Consider the following 17329-nt stretch of genomic DNA (forward strand, 5'->3'; position numbering starts at 1 on the left):
ATTTGGGCCAATTTCCAGTAAACCACTGCAGGATGCATGGTTTGCATGGGATGCAAAACTTTCCTTCCATGAACTTCCTTCCCTTATTATTTTTTTAGGATCCAAGCCTTATCGGCAACAATTTACTTATTTACGGTGAAATTTGGGCATAGATGGAAGTCTGCAGAAACTTCTTAAGGCTTTCAACCTTGGAGAAACATGCTTATTTTATGCTGCTATTAGTTTGGTCCTGCGTCAGGATTTATTTATGGAGCCCTCTAGACTAGCTCTCATTTCTCTCAATGATGCTGCCAGATTGCACTTACTACCTTAAAAAAACAAACAAAAGAGGCCTAGTGATGAATTCATTGCTCAGGAGGAACTGGTTCGAGTGAGTTTTGCATGGAGGCTTTTGAGTACAGTGATTTGATTGTATTAACAAGCAGATTGGAGTGGCCACCTTCTGCTCACAGCTTTCCATGCCTGTTCCCTGCAGAGCTGATGAAGGAACGTTTCCTTCAATGCTGGCAAATTACTAGGACAACAAGAAAACTTAATAAAATGCGGCAGGATTAAGGCGTGCTCTAAAAGTTATGCCTTGATTACAGGTAGCACCAGTTTTCATAAAATCCATTTTCATTGCTACAGTTTATTTCAAAGTCCCACTGCACAGCATTTCTCGATCCAGAAATATTTTTATGTACAGATTCCCAGAGTGAACACAGTGGCCAATTTCTCCTTCCTCTGAGCTAAGCCATGGTTTGGCTTAGTGTGTCATCGGAAGCATGCATTGCCCCACCAACCTCAGCCTCCCCTGCCTGCTGTCTCATTACATACAACCAGCCTAAGGAGTGGCATTGCTTGCCAGATTCTTCCTCCTCAGTCATGTAGAACTTTGCGGGGAAGGAGGATGGGAGCAAACCAGGTATCACCTGGCTGTCCCTGTCTTTCACTGTGGTTCTGCTTACCGCTGGTCTCCCTGCCTTCCACCTCCCAGTCTCAAGAAGCATCTGCAACCACTGGAAACCAGGGTTATGGTTGACTCTCCTGGACAAATCACAAGCTGTAAACCATGGTAGGTCAAACCTGGTTTATAGCTTGTGGTTTGTCTGGACAGTGCTGTATCACAAGTCCAGGTTATGCCAATCCATGACTTGGCTCAACGCAGGGCAGAAGCAAAATAACCAAGGTCGAGCAAAGTGGCTATAATCTCCTCTATAGGAGCCTGCTCACTCATTCTAAGCCGTGGTTTGTAATTGATCTTAAGGTGACTGTTCTGGAGCAAAGGAACCTCAAGTGGAGACTTCAGTGTGAAACTCCAGAATTACAATACATCAAGAGGTTCAGTGCTGTCATTTGTGGATTGCATTGTCACAGTGGATTCTTTAAAAAAAACACAAATCACATGACATGGGTTAGCTGACTTGCCAGTGTGAAGATGTCTGTGTTATCAACACCACTTTTTGTGTGTGTGAATGGCCACGGTTAGGAATAAAATACATGCACACTTTCAACTCAGAATGATGTCTCAATCATCTAATGAAGTGGAGTGTAGTTCACGAAAGCTTTCGCCGTAAAAAAAACATATATGGTGGACTTTCATGAATGCGTTAGCCACGTGACTCTGTATGCCACTTAACAATACATTTGCCTGCTTTGGTTCTTCATGAAACAACAAGCGCAAAAGCCCTTTTTCATTTGCACATGTGATAAATGTGGCAAATCTGTTTAAAAAAGTGATTGGGATAAATCTATGGAATTGTAGTTTCCCCTCATAACATTCTTTACAAACTAAGGTTCCCATATTTTTTGGGAAGTCCTGGACTTTAAAAGTGAGTTGGATGCTCTTTAAATGTATGGTATGGAGATGTCCTGAGAAACTCCTTGTTTTAGCTGCATATTTTGCAACGATGGCTCTGCACATGGAGTGTGTGGGAAAATTAAGGAAAAAGCAGGCTTCATACTTTTTTTAAAAAAAATTAAAAATTGTGCATTGCTGCAGTCATGAGACAATGGAAAAGATCCAAAGAGTTATTTTCTTTTGTTATTAAATAAATAATAGAACAAAGTCAACAGCCTAAGCCTTAAGCTGTTTTGCCTCACTCTTTGCTTTACTGCTGAGTTTTCAAACCTCCTGTCTTGCTTCGTTTCTGAAAACAGATTAAGGAGCAGCATTATTTGTTTCCTCAACTCTCTCTCTTTCTCTCTGTTTTTGCTCAAATGTCACCCCCCCCATGTGTATTAAGTGTGCTTACTAACATTACAGTATGTTTGATTCTGGATTCAAAAAAGTTTGGTTTAAGAAAAGAGTTGACGTGCTTTACACGGAGGAAGTCACGCTGAATAAAAAAGCATAGAAACGGTTGAGTTCAGGGTTCCACCTTGGTTTCCATGTCAAGTAAGCAGTCTATAGGACTGCATATTGTGCTTCTTTACAACTTGACTTCCACATGTCTGTGCTTTTTCTTGGCCCGTTCAGGGTCCCCCCCCCACTCCCCTCCTTTCTTAATCCTTTACACCTCAGTCCTCATTTGAAATGGAGCTATATGTTCCTAGTTCTCTGGCTTCCTTTCCATCTGTTTCCCTTTCTACTGAATTTAGGTTGTGAACTTGACCAGGTTGGTGGGCTGTCATTTCCTCCTACCTTACTTTTATCTATAAAGATAGCATAAAAATAACCGCTTCTGCTACTAGTGCTCCTACTATTAATACATTTTTGGAGAAAGGAATGTTTTCATGTTGGCCAACTCGACATGAGCCAGTCTGCTGTAACAGAATATAAGTCTGGAAAAAAAAATACAAAGAAAGCAAAGAAAGTCTTGAAGTATAACATTGCTTCCTAGATACGGGTAACCCAGAACAATAATAGTGTTCTAGAAAAAAATTGGGGTTGGCTTTTACAGCCCAACCCTCCATCAAAGGATTCAGTTTCCCCCTAAGTCGATCGGAGAAAATTGAGTGAAAGCAAGGGAGATCTTTATTTTTCTGTTGCAACAGAGTCCCACCACCCCTTGCAAGGAGGTGAGGACCCAGAGCAACGGTGCACCAGAATGACATTTTGAAATTCCCCAACTCCTTAGCCAAAGACCACCCAAAAGGCATAATATACGTATCACAGAAAGAAGTGGTCTATAACAGAAGAGAGTGTGGCTTGTCCCCTGTCTGACAAGATACCTGATAATGGTCACTGATTGCAGTACCTGGCCAGGTCATAGACATACCCTATTCATACACGAAATATGCCCTTAAGACAGGATTTGTAAGTGAAAAGAATGATTGGAAAAGGTTCCTCCAATATATTTCCTTCTGCACAGGAAATAAGGGGGGTCATTAAAGGTCAAGATGGCTTCAGGATTGCTCTCTGTACTCTTTCAGACTTGTGGTTTATATACTTATATGCGTGTATTTACCTTGTGCACCTACAAACATTTATTTTATATTTGAAACCTTAGAATTTTTGTAACAGTTGGAAAAACATACTGTTTGTGTCACTACACAGCAAAGGCATATCCTCTACCAACAAATGTAGCAGTACTGGTAGTAGCGATCCTGCAGTCAAACTGCATTTGGGAGGGAGGGACAATAACATGGCTTGACTTTGGTCTGCGTTTTGCAAAGTGACCTGTGGCTGAGATGTAAAATTGGCAAAACAACAAAGTTGTACAGCGGCGCCGTTGCTGCACATCTCAGCAAGGGATTGTTTCCTGGAGGAGGAGATGTTGTGTCCTTAGATAACATTTTGTAATCCTATGGCGCATGATGCAAATATCCGGAGCGACTAGAAAATAAGCATTTTGGGTGCTTTTGTCTACGCGGAAGTAAGCTCCACTGAGTTCAGTGGGACTCCCAGCGATACTTGGTAGACACATTAGCTGTGCCAGTTTGCTTCAGTTCTCTTTAGCTCTTCATAAGTAATACTATTGTTTACAATTTTTTATTACACTTTTAGAATTGGCTGAAATCTCACTGAGCCGGTAATTGCTAATTGAAGTAAGGTAAAGGTAAAGGACCCCTGGATGGTTAAGTCCAGTCAAAGGCGACTGTGGGGTTGCGACGCTCATCTCGCTTTCAGGCCGAGGGAGCAGGCGTTTGTCCACAGATAGCTTTCCGGTTCATGTGGCCAGCATGTCGAAACCGCTTCTGGCACAATGGAACACTGTGATGGAAACCAGAGTGCATGGAAACACCATTTACCTTCCCACCACAGTGGTACCTATATATCTACTTGCACTAACGTGCTTTTGAACTGCTATGTTGGCAGGAGCTGGGAGAGAGCAATGGGAGCTCACTCGTCACAGGGATTTGAACCACGAACCTTCTGATCTGCAAGCACAAGAGGCTCAGTGGTTTAGACCACAGCGCCACCCATGCCCCTTTACCTTGCTAATTGAATTATGCATCTTGCTTCAGGGTTACTGTCTGTTGGAAGTGAGGTTGAGGGGATGATGCACCTTCATCCCCTCCCCGGAGTTTGTCTTCTTGGTGACTTTTTTCTTGCCATCTACACAATTTACATTGTCAAGCAAATGACTGCCCATTTCATTGATTGTTGCTTTCGATTTTTGGACAGATTTCAGGGCACTGTATGTTTATGGTCCCCCCTCCCCCAACCCACATGCTCTGTCCAGAAAAAACAACAACAAAAAACAACAATCCACAATACAAGTATTGGGTATTTTTCCATGGATTAATAATGAAAATTAATCATAAACAGCATGATGGAAATATTAACTGTTTATTACAATATTATAAATTCGTCACAATGTTATTAGAAAAATATACGCATCCAGCTCACATTTTAACACTCACAAAATACAATGGTACCTCGGGTTACAAACACCTTGGTTACAGACGATTCAGGTTACAGGCGCTTCTGGTTACACACTCTGCTAACCCAGAAGTAGTACCTCTGAGTAAGAACTTTGCCCTAAGATGAGAACAGAAATTGCGTGCCAGTGGCAGTGAGAGGCCCCATTAGCTAAAGTGGTACCTCAGGTTAAGAACAGACCTCCGGAATGAATTAAGTTCATAACCAGAGTTACCACTGTACAAGTAAAGCTCATTTTTCGCTACATTAATAAATAACATAGACTCACATTTAGATGAAAGACAATGACTGTGCTTTCTGCTTGCGTCACAGGGCCAAAAAGTGAGAGAAAGATTAACAATAAGCCAATATGCGTTAACAGTGGTTAATGGCTAACATAATCATCTCAACAGTGAATAAAAGAAGTTAAATTGAATACGCAGTTAAGATCAAAGATGGTAGCTGACCAAATTCTATGGCAGGCAGAGGCAAACTTGGCCCTCCAGATGTTTGGGGACTATAGCTCCCATGATCCCTAGCTAACAGGACCAGAGGTCAGGGATGATGGGAGCTGTAGTCACAAAACATCTGGAGGGCCGAGTTTGCCTATGCCTGTCCTATGGGAACAAAGGCTGTCGAATTCAAAAACTTGTAAAAGGGAAAAAAAAGCCCAGTATTAGAGAAATTCACAGAAAGACACTGCAAGCAAAACTAGAGAAAAGTGGACTGTGGGCCAATTTGATGCTTGATCTACCCTCCCTATTCCCAGGTAAGCATGTATAAGGTTGCAGCTTCTGGGGCCTAAAATGTGGAGACCAGCAGGGGAATCCTTCTCACTTTTTATTTATTTCACTTCACATGAAGTGAGACGCTAGCTGTGCACCATCTTAATCAGGCCAGAGACATTTGTTTTAGTATTACTATGACATACACAGAAATACAGGCTGCAGGTGGGGTAGAGGGCCCAGGCCACATACAGTGTTCTGAGTCCAGAAAATCCTCTTGGATAGTCAGGCTACATTTGCATCTATGAGTGTTACTGTGCATGCCCCAATCTTTGAGCAGCAAGAGATTCCAGGGATTCCAGGAGCTCATTCAGGGTTTGGTTTCGTTGGAATGCAGGTCAATGGAGATTGTAGTGTCTTTAGGATACATGGTTGTATTTACACATATATACAACCTGAGCATAGGATGGAATGGCTTATTACATCAATGCTCCAACAGATCTTGCTCCCCTGTTAGGGTTCTAGGGGTGGGGTGAGGGGTCCCCAATGCCATAGCTTTGGATTCAGCAGAGAGCAAGAAGCCTCTCTGTCTTTCCAGCTTCCAGTCAACATTAAACATGCCAACCAGCCTTTGCTGTTCTCCTCCTTACAATATGATGTCACCTCCAGCCAGGTGAGGGGGTAGGGAAAATGTTTGCCCCCTCCTGTATAACACCATCCCTCCATTGTCTCCATGATAACATGGCCGCCTGTTTGGTGATGCAAATGGGGATACTTAGCTTGGCTGGCTAGCGCCATTATCTTACGGAAAGATTGGTTTCTTTCGCCAGTACAGCAGGTTCCGTCTTGTACAGACCCCCCTTTTGCAGATTCAAAACCACAGGTTTGGTTGGAACCAATTAGCACCCTCCATGCCCAAGTCATCAACTCAATATCTGCACTGGGGCTCATGATTAGGCTCTCTCCTTGCTAACCACAAGCTTCAGCCAAGGTTTGTTCTTGACCTTAGCTGATAGCGAGGAGAAGAAAGTTAATCGTGAGTCCCGGTGTGGATGACACACTAGAACAAATCTTGGCTTAGCTTAATTCAGCAGCCAAGAGGGGCAGGAAAGGAGCAAAGTACTGTGAGCTCCTCTCTGGGAACCTGCAAATTCAAACACAAATTGGCTCACTGCGCCATGCAGACCAGGTCATAATATTGGAAGGCATCTGGGTGGGAAAAGAGGTTTCCTCTGCATTTGGTGCATCCGTTCATTGAGTTCCTTGGAGGAAGGATTGGATCAAAGGATAAAATTCAGTACTTTATTGATCATTTTATTGATTTGATTGATTTCTGCCATTTGCCATATATTAACACCATCATTTCTAAGTGGTCACAAAAGCGATATAAAGGATATAAACCATTTAAAATTAGCAATAAAATCTTAAGCTTACTTAAAATTGTGTGCCTGTCTGGTCTCCCCTGGGAGTGAATTGGACTCAATCATTTCTTCGCTTTCATATTTTGTATCTTATTTTATGTTATAGTAGAAGATTGTAATCATTCTCACTAAGCTTGATCATTTAGCATTTTTGTGAGAAGCTAATGGCGTGGGCGGTGATCTTTAAGGAAATAACATTTCTTTCGTTTGTGGTGTATTCTGGGGAAAAACCCCATAATGAATGGATTTGATTTTAAAAGGAAGTTATGATACAGACACCACCACCCCCGATCTTTTTCTTGTTTTCATTTTTTAAAATTAAACTTTAACCTTTTATTTTCTGCCAAAAGGAAAGAAAGGAAATAATATATATCCAAGGCGAAGTGTTTCCCACGAGAAAGTTATCTCTTTGGTGGTTTAGTTGAAAGGGGAGAGACCTTTAGGATAATGACTTTAAAGCTGGCTGATACATTGTTGCTATGGAAAATCAAGTAGATCACTTGGTTATTATTTTTATCCTCTGGTTCGGTGGCTTAACTTTTCAGTAACAATAATTGCTCAGGAAACCATTAGATTATTGTTTACTTTTCTCATCATACTTTAAAAAAATCAATCATACAAGGATTAATGTGAACAAAGTGATCTTGCATTTAACCCTTTGTTGATAGAAACATTGACACTTACCATTTTGGTTTTGGGTACCCAAGAAAGCTATAAAGATAAAATACGTAGTGGAAGGTACTGAGGATGACCTCATTTACAAACAGAAAACTATGCTTTTATTGATAACATTCATTTTGCTGTAAAACAATGTAGTGATACATAACAATATTCCACTATGTAACATTCATCAATGTCCACAAATGGTATGTGTGATCTAACTGATCCCACAGCTTGTTAAACATAAAACATTAATATACATATAGTGTAATTATAATAGCTGCACAAGTGTGGGAGTAAACAATCTCAAAACAAACAAACAAACTTGCAACCTCAGCACACACTACCTGAGGAGCCTACATAAAAACAACCCATTGCACAACTGCATGACTAAGACAGACTAAATGGTTACATGAAGCACATGGTTGCTGTAAAACTATGCCCCCAGTTCCCATTCCCTGGAGCCAGTCCAGGAGGATATCATAGCCAATGAAATCGAAAGCCAATGAAAGATCATGAAGCAAGAGCGAGGTCACACTCCCCCGTCCCACTTTCTACAAAGGGTGATCAATGACATCTCGGTCTCATGGCCAGGTCTGAACCAGATTGGAATGGAACTGAGTAATGCTTGTCATCCGATAATGCTTGCCACTGCCCCAGAATAAACCTGAACTTCTGCAAACATTGTGGCTTCCCCAAGCCTGCTGCTACTTTTGTCTCGGGTGTGGGTGGGGCTGTCTTGGCTCCATAAGCAATGGCACCTTCATGTCTGAACCAAACCGCCACACAAGAAGATGCAGCTCAGACATGAAATGGGTATAGCAAAGAGTTCCAGTTAATCCTATCTATTGTCACCTATCTGCGGCCGTTGGGTCTCTTAAATGCATTGTTTCCAAGGGAGGACCCTGAGAAGAGCTTAACCAGAGGTAGCCCGCCTGATCTTTCTTTTATTTGCATGGTCCCTGATCCCTTTTATTTTCTTCTTCTTTGCTTTAAACAACTGATCTGTCATTGCACACAGCCAGAATTCTGCAGGGGTAATGATCCCATCGTTGATTAATCCTTTCCAAATGAAGCAAAAAACAAAGCAAGTATTAATGAAAAGCTGGCACAGATGTGTTCCATTTTCTTTGGGAGGTTCGCACAAGGGTGTGTTGCTTACACACATGGCAGAGATGCAAGGGTATGCCTTGATCTCACATGGCCTCTTCTCCTGTCCCTGGCCCCATATGACCTTTAATGGGAACAAGAGCATTCTTACATCCATGTCTACTCAGGCAGGCACTGCATACATTAAGAGTGTAGAACAGAATGTTCCAATCAGCAGCAAGCATCTAGCTCATGCTCTCCTCTCCTCTCCTCTGGCACAGCTGTTGGAAAGAGTGCAGACGGCTTTCTGTTTCCATTTTCCACGGAAACCACTTAGAAATGAACTTCAAAGGCAATATTGCGTCCCAATGTCATGATGATGTCGGGTGATTGACAGGTGGGTGGTCTCACCCACCTGTCAAACTTGCCCCCTGGGTGTATGTGGATATTAGGATTTGGCCCACTGGCCGGACTCAGTTCCCCACCCCTATTTGAATTACTCAAGAGTAGCAGCAACTTCACTACCTCCTTTATTTATTTATTTATTTTTAAAAAACCACGTGTATTATACTTAAGAGTCCAATCATACATTCATATATTGCTACAAAAATGATGACACCTATATGAAACATACCTATGCAGATATTCATAGAAATAATAATAACTAACAATCTGGTATACATAAGGACCTTGGAAATGATGGAGTGGGAGAGAGACATGTTTGTAAGAGGGGGAAACTAAGTAGATAGTTGATTATTCTAAAACAGTATATGCGAACCATTGCAAATAACATCTTTGGATAAGCCTATTTTTCTGATGTTCATTTGTCAGTCTTCCACTTCTATAGCATGTTGATTTAGTAAGACTGTGATATTCCGTATTTTCCCATGCCACTTGGCTACCAGACAACTGCTGTGCTAGTCTCTTGCTACAAAAAAGAATGAGTTTTGTAACACCTTAAGGACTAACACATTTCTTAAAGCATAAGCTTCCATGGACTACAATTCACTTCATCAGACACATGAAGTGTTCCCCTGAGTTTTTGTTGGCATCTGTCTGTCTCAGGAGACAATGGAGGAGTGTGCCATTGAGGATGAGGTCAAGCTGTTGGACAGTGCCTGCTCTGACTGTAGAGACCGATGCGGAGGAGACATGTTGGATTGCAGCTGGGGCAGATGAAGGGGTCCGGTTTTGTTGCTACAGGTGCACCATGGTGTTTCTTCTTTCTGCACTCCTCACAGCTATCATTCCTCCTCTGGTCACTGCTGTGGAAGCACAACCTGGCTGTTTGTCTCCAGGCACAAACATAAAACGGGGTTCATGTTGCCAGCAGACGTCTTTGTAACATAGAGTTGGTCTGCCAACAGGCCTAGTGCCAGAAGCTGGCTCCCCATAGAGCATGTTCTTGGGGATCCTGCAGGGATGGAATGACAATGGGAAAAGTCCACTCTGTAGGCTTCTCACTCAGGTTTCTTTTCCATGACTAGTTTGCCTCAGATTCCTGCTAGAATCCCAAATCAGCTCTGCTTTAGTTTACACACACTCTCAGGCTTGGTAGGGTGGATTTACAAGTACAGTGGTACCTTGGCTTATGAACTTAATCCGTTCTGGAAGTCCCTTCTTAAACCGAGGTGCACTTTCCCTAATGAGGCCTCCTGCCGCCGATGCCCTTCCACCGTTCGGCTTCCATTCTTAGACTGAGGTAAAGTTTGCAAACCGGGACACTACTTCCGGTTTTGTGAAATTCGTAAACCAAATCGTTCTTAAACAGGACTGTTCTTAAACCGAGGTACCACTGTACTTCAGGAAAATAAAGGTAAAGGTAAAGGGACCCCTGACCATTAGGTCCAGTTGTGACTGACTCTGGGGTTGCGGCATTCATCTCTCTTTATTGGCCGAGGGAGCCGGTGTACAGCTTCTGGGTCATGTGGCCAGCATGACTAAGCCGCTTCTGGCGAACCAGAGCAGCGCACGGAAACACCATTTACCTCCCCGCTGGAGAAGTACCTATTTATCACCCTGTCATGGGGATTTGAACCGCTGACCTTCTGATCAGCAAGTCCTAGGCTCTATGGTTTAACCCACAGCGCCACCCGCGTCCCACTTCAGGAAAATACCATTGATCAAATCCTGAAGATGGCATAACAGAACTACCTTCAGATCTTGTGGTATAGTGTAAGCCGTGAGGGCAAAAATGTTCCTCTTTAACCAGGCCTTTGGATGATTGGCAGCCAATGCTATCGGGTGTGTGTGTGTTATTGGGTTGTTTTTGTTTTTATTTTGATTATTTTAAAAATACATTATGAACACACTTAAGTAAAATGGCAAAATGGACTGGGGTTCTTTTTCTAAATGTAACACTCTTGGGTAGAAGGGCAGGGGAGAACATCAACAACCAAATGGAAGAAAATGGCAGCTCCTGAAAACCTTTGTCCATATTGGTTACAGTGCAACTGTGCAAATCTGTAGGACAACCCCCCCCCCCCCAAATAACCATTCCCTGTTCATGAAGTTACTGCTGGCTGGTTGCTCAGATAATAACATGGTCTTTTTCTTTTGTTCTACTGTGGGAGTTCAAAATAAAGCTTTTGAGAAAAGTGTGTAATACAGAAAAATAGACATTTGGGAATGTGAGTTATTCAGCAACTCCAAATTGCTCATTGAGCACAGAGAATTTGCTGACTTCCTTGGCCACACCAGTTACCTTTAAACTTATGGAATGTGAGTCTCTCTCTTTGAAAGACCAGAGCATTAGTTGTGTGATCAGTTCAAAGTTTCCTAACATCCATATAGGTAAGGAAAAAGTGCTTTCCCTTGACCTCCACTTCTTTTTCTTCTCTTTCATTGTTTCATTTCATTTCATTTTATCCAGTTGATACTTTGCTTGTGGTGTTGCTTTTAGCCCAACGATTCTGTTCTAGACTTAAGATGAGAGCAGAAGTCATGTACTCTAAGACAATTCTGAGATTTTTCACCTGAGTCGAACTATCTCATGCTGCCTAGTGGTAGCACTCATCTTAACTATGCCTTTATCTTTGGAACACATGCCAAATCTTGACTTCACCGTAACACAATATGGCTACTGATTAACAAAAATTGGGGGTGAGATGTGTTTTGGAGTGACCGCACTAGAAAATACGGATAGGGATTTTTTTTTTCACCTTTCAAGCCAGATCCAGAATTATCCTACCCTCTGTGGACCATTTTTGATAAGAGTGTGGAGCCAATCCCCTGATGTTACATGTCATCAGGTGCAGGATTATCTCCCATCTTAGCTTCAACTCCTCTGCCATTCCTCTTGAACTCCTTAATGTAAGATATGGATGTAAAAGTGTGGACATGCCCAGCTTCTCATGTTGCGACGTACAATGAACTTTATATAAATCCCTCTCTCTTTTTTTTAAGAACCACCTTATGTTTATTTACTTACAGATATGTCCTTCCATCTCTTTGCTCTGATCTGCTGACAAGTACATATCCCGGCAGCTCCCAAATCCACAAGGTAAGCAAAGCGTTACGGATTCAGATACACACGGGGTTTACATTATTGTTGCTATTACTGTTATTTATTATAATAAATCGCAGGGTGGTTCACAACTCAAAAATACGAAATAAGAACTCAAAATACATAACACAAAATACATAAGAAAACAAAAACGGAAGCAAAATCATTTACTCCATTAACACATTTAAAAGCCCTTGGAATGTTAATCAGCCCAAGGCCTGGTTGAAGAGAAACATTTCTGCCTGGCACCTAAATATACCGGTATACAGTGGTACCTCAGGTTAAGTACTTAATTCGTTCTGGAGGTCCGTTCTTAACCTGAAACTGTTCTTAACCTGAAGCACCACTTTAGCTAATGGGGCTTCCCACTGCTGCTGCCCCGCAGGAGCATGATTTCTGTTCTCATCCTGAAGCAAAGTTCTTAACCTGAAGCAATATTTCTGGGTTAGCGGTGTCTGTAACCTGAAGCGTATGTAACCTGAGGTACCACTGTATAATGAAGGTGCCAGGTCAGCCTCCCTGGCACAGAAAAGGCCCGTTCTTGTGTTGCCAGCCTCCAAACCTCTTGTAAAAGGGGCCTCAGATGATGATCACAACATTCAGGTTGGTTCATATGGAGGGAGGTGGACCTTGTGGTCCTGGGCCATTTAAGGCTTTATAGGTCAAAACCAGCACTTTGAATTGGGCCTGGAAAGTAATTGGCAGCCTGTGCAGTTGGGCCAGGGGCAATGTAATATATTCAAACCATCTTACCCCAATGAGAAACCAGGCCACCAAATTCTGCACCAGTTGAAGTTTCTGAACCGTTTTCAGAGGCAGCCTCACACACAAAACAAAACAAACAACAACAACAACAACAACAACAACTAATGTTGCCATTCCAAACTGTTTACATTATTTAGAAATCTAAAAAAATAATGTGTTGCAGTTTAAATTAGGTAGCTATGGGCCCAGCTAGATATTCTTTCTATTGAGCATTCATGAGGATTTGTGCTCATGATGCTAAAATGTTTCTCTATGTGCAAAAGGTTTGGGGTGGTCACAATGGGTCGCTTCCCATCAGTGCACATCCCATATTATTTCAGTCTCTACTGTTTATACATTTGTGTATTTGGGTCACAATACAATTTCATGCATTCATTCATTTCTGAACCTCTCTGCTGGCTAAAAAAACTTCTGGTCTCTTTTAAAATCCTAGTCCCACCTGGTTTAGAGGATAAACTCACAGGCGTGTGTGTTCTTGATACACAGTTGCCTGCTAATAGATATGAAATAACATTGGCACTGATAGCAGCAGAAGCAGTTGTAGCAGCCGCAGCACTGAAACAGAAGCAATATGTTCTTTATCCTCTGTGACTGCCTCAACTTCAGGTCAAGGGTTGAAGCGGGATTGGCAAAGGAGATTTGGAGACGGTTCAGCCAGGGTGACACAAATGTATCCAAACCTTTACATGAGGTCAACAAACACTCTCAGGAATCTGTTCTCACCTTTGAGCTACGCTGTTCCTTGTTAGGACTGTACCACCTCAGAATTCACATGGGGGTGGGGAGGATTGCTGCTTCAAAGCTGCTCAATCGACCTATGGCTTCTAGGCAACTTGGTTTATTCAGGAGCATTGAATAAATTTTCAAGTCAATTTTGGGAATTGGAGAGTATTTGGTGCTGCCGATACAGTGCCATATGAGGCAAGGGGGCTACGGTAGCATACAACAGATCTTGATTTTTGGAAGTGAAAATAAATGAGGCATGTGTGATCTCTTGTGTGAGTGTATCCACACCCCACCCTCATTTTCTTATTTACCGCTTATAAAACATTAGCAACAGCAACAACTTCTCTCGTAGTCCCTACAGATCAGTTTAGTTGATCAAGGCCTTTCCAAATTCACCTCTGATTTTACTTTAGGTGAACTTTTGTGGAAACTCCAGCGTATACTGAAACACACCCATTTCCCACAAACCCAATGAGCTCTTAAAGCAAGGAGTTTCTAATAACTTGGTTAATGGAGATTCTGTCAGATTTGTGATTTGTGTTTGCATTGCTGACTGCACTGCAGTGTCGAGCCTCATTGTTGCAACATGTTCGTCAATAACTGCCATGTTAAAGCCCCCTTTTTAAAAAGCCCATACGTCTAAAGAAATCTCACATGATTCTTGTGGTTGAGCTATGGACACCCCCTGCTTTTGGATATATTCTTTTATTGCTTCCATAAATCCCCTGATGGTCAACAGTGGTGGTAGTTGAGAGAGGGTGGAATCAATACAATGAGGCTTGATGATATACAATGATAGGCATCATAATTTTCAGAAGCATAGCGCACAAAGCAAACCTGCAATACGTAGAAGTAATGGCCATTGAGAAAGATTAATATTATAGTACTAGTAATGGATTTTGTCCATTATCAGAATACATGCTCAATTAAAAAAAAGCCAGTGGGTCTGGTTGGGTATCTTTTCATGCTCAAGACTAGGAAACAATGGATCCTAGCCTTGTTTGATTTCCACCCTGATAGCAAGGAAGACCTCACTTATATCCATGTGAAAATGAGAGAACACTAATTAGGGATGGAAAATACCTAGAGATATAGTTGAGGAACCGGAAGTGCTCATTAAATAGATCATTGCTCAAGTTTCTTTTTAAAATTAGGAATGCTGGAGCTCCAGCTTGCCTCCAGGACCGGCTCTCTGACCTAGAAATTCTTCCCCTGGAATCCACAAAGGGTTGGAACTTAATTCTGATGCTGACTAATGGAAATTGTTGGTTGGTTGGTTGGTTTCAGTAAGTGTTCTTCCTCAAGATCATGTACCCAGTTTACACTTTCTGTGAGGGTTTGTGTGCAGTCCAGGATTAATTACAGAGGAATTAATTAAATAACTGGAGGAACAAGGTGTGGTTGGAGAGAAAGTGGGCAGTAGGACTGCGGGAAAAACAAAGTGAGAAAGATTACAGCGACATCATGATTTGCAGCTTTTAAAGAGGCAGGACGGTTTCACAAGGCAACCCTGTATTTAACAAGGGAACAGGCGTAATGGTCTGAGAAAGAGATCTTGATGGGAAATGTAGCCCGAGTCCAAAGCATGGGGTGATTAAGCATGGGGTGTGCCCATTGGGTTTCTGTTTCTTGATCATCAGCCTTCCAAGTTTTATGTTTGAAACTGAGGGGTCATTTAGAAACAACACCGACACACAACCTTGTGATGTTGTGTGGGGTCTACTGCCTAAAAGAAAATGTCAGAAATTCCATTGGTTTTCTGGTTGCTTCCTTTCCTTCTAATTGTTCAGGCTCCATCCTGTGCCCCTACAGCTCCCAATGTGGCTGAAGTGCTGCCATTGTATCATGTCTAGCCCTTAATACTTAATCCCACACTGTTTTGCAGTTATCCACCCAAGTGGATGCTGTTTCTGACTTCATGTTGACGTGAACGAGAGCTTGTATTTATTCCGCTTTTAGCTTCTGTTACATGTACAGCTTCTCATAGTACGTGTTTTTAGATGGCGACTACTCACGAGTTCTAGAGTTGAGGCAGATTAAGTATCCTCACTCTGATGTATCTGATTTCCATTTAGCTTCACCATTCCCGTCCTTCATGGGGCTGCTGAGCTTTTAACAGCTGTCCAGTTTTCATCAAGTTTCCCTATCACTTATTCACTACTGGGAAATCCCCCCCCCCAGAAGCAACAGAAACACAGAGATACCACCTAGGAAAAACACCTTCCATTTTATTGACTTGCTGCTATGCTTGCTCTTCAAAGTCTGTTGGCCACGGTGATGGTGATGCTGGTGATGTTTTTGCCTTGAGGAAATGCAGAGATTAGTTTCCCCAACATTTGATCTACAGATTAGGAAGGTGTGTCTCATTGCACTAAGATGAATACAATGGTATTTCCAAATGGCCCTAAAAAAAAAAGCCTCAACAGGATATTTCTATTAGTTCTGTTTCCTTCCCCTGCAAAAAATAATAATAAATAAATCTTTAATTTTCCTCCTCATTCTCAGGGTTTAGAATTTCTTTATCATTTCACGGGGTGCAGGATTGAGCCTAATTTAACATTGCACAGCGGCCATGGATGGTGTGTTTTCTTTATTCCCATTGAACATTCCTTCACTGCTCTGACTGCAGGCTTCACAGCTGCCTCTGCTTCCTGGTCTGAAAAAGTCCAGCAGTAGAAAGTCACATCTATACCATACATTTAAAGCATATGACTCCCAAAAGGATTCTGGGAATTGCAGTTTGGGGTGCTAGGATTTGTAGCTAAGTGAGGAGTAAACTACAGTTCCCAGAGGGGGAGGCCATGTGCTTTAAATGTATGGTGTGGCAGTGACCTTTCCCTCTGAAGTCCCTTAGTGGGATCGAGAGTCCAGCTGCCAGTTGCAGGATCCAGGCTCATTTGCTATCCTTTCAATATGCCCGCAAGGTAACTGGGATTGTAAGCTCTCTTCTACAAATGCCCTACTGAAAGCAATTTAGAAGAGTGCAGGTACAGCTTCTCGCCCTGCATGACACTTCACACCCACTGAGATGTCCTTTCCCATGCAGCTCTTAAAGCAACTTGACCATCTCCCTGCATGAATGGACTGCAACCTAGCACACACGGCTCCTTCACTCAGCTGCCCACTGCAGGAGAATAAGAATAAAAAAATGAACAATGACTGCTGCAATCAATGCACGATAATATCACCAAGGCAACTATTTTCAAACAAACAATAAACGTCCATAAAAATGGCTAAGGCAGTTTCTTTCCCAAATAGGTTTTATCCTAAACAATAGCAAACACGGTCAATAAAGAGTTCACTAGTAATATATCAGTGGTTCAGTGCTCATTTCTTCTCTTTCCAAAACAGATTTTATCTTGAACAATTGCAAATGCAGTAATAAAGAGTCCACTTGTGATATACCAGTGGTTCAGTGCTCGGACGTCGTTCCGGTAATCCGACGTTTCGTCACTAAAAAGCTTAGTCATTGAGCTTTGTAGTAAATAATAAACAAGAGAAGACACTATGTAAACGACTTAAAGCAGGGGTACATCTGTCCCCATCTGCATGTTTCCATCGGGAGGAGCATGGAAAGAGGACGCTGTTCTTCAGTTTGTTAAACCTGAACCACTGATATATTACAAGTGAACTCTTTATGTACTGTGTTTGC

General features: G+C 42.1%; 1 protein-coding gene across 2 annotated transcripts in view; it reads left to right on the forward strand.

Annotated features, from left to right (window-relative positions):
- Positions 1-17329, forward strand: part of SLC16A12 (solute carrier family 16 member 12) — a 41315-nt gene that overhangs the window by 6730 nt on the left and 17256 nt on the right. Inside the window, exon 2 of one of the 2 annotated variants that reach the window (XM_083614141.1) lies at positions 12114-12183. The exons of the other annotated variant lie outside the window; for it this stretch is intronic. The gene's annotated coding sequence lies outside the window, so the exon portion shown is untranslated. The remainder of the gene's footprint in view (positions 1-12113; positions 12184-17329) is intronic. 2 annotated transcript variants of the gene reach the window in all.

This window comes from Podarcis filfolensis (genome assembly GCF_964270895.1).
Source record: "Podarcis filfolensis genome assembly, chromosome: 5".
NCBI lineage: Eukaryota > Metazoa > Chordata > Lepidosauria > Squamata > Lacertidae > Podarcis > Podarcis filfolensis.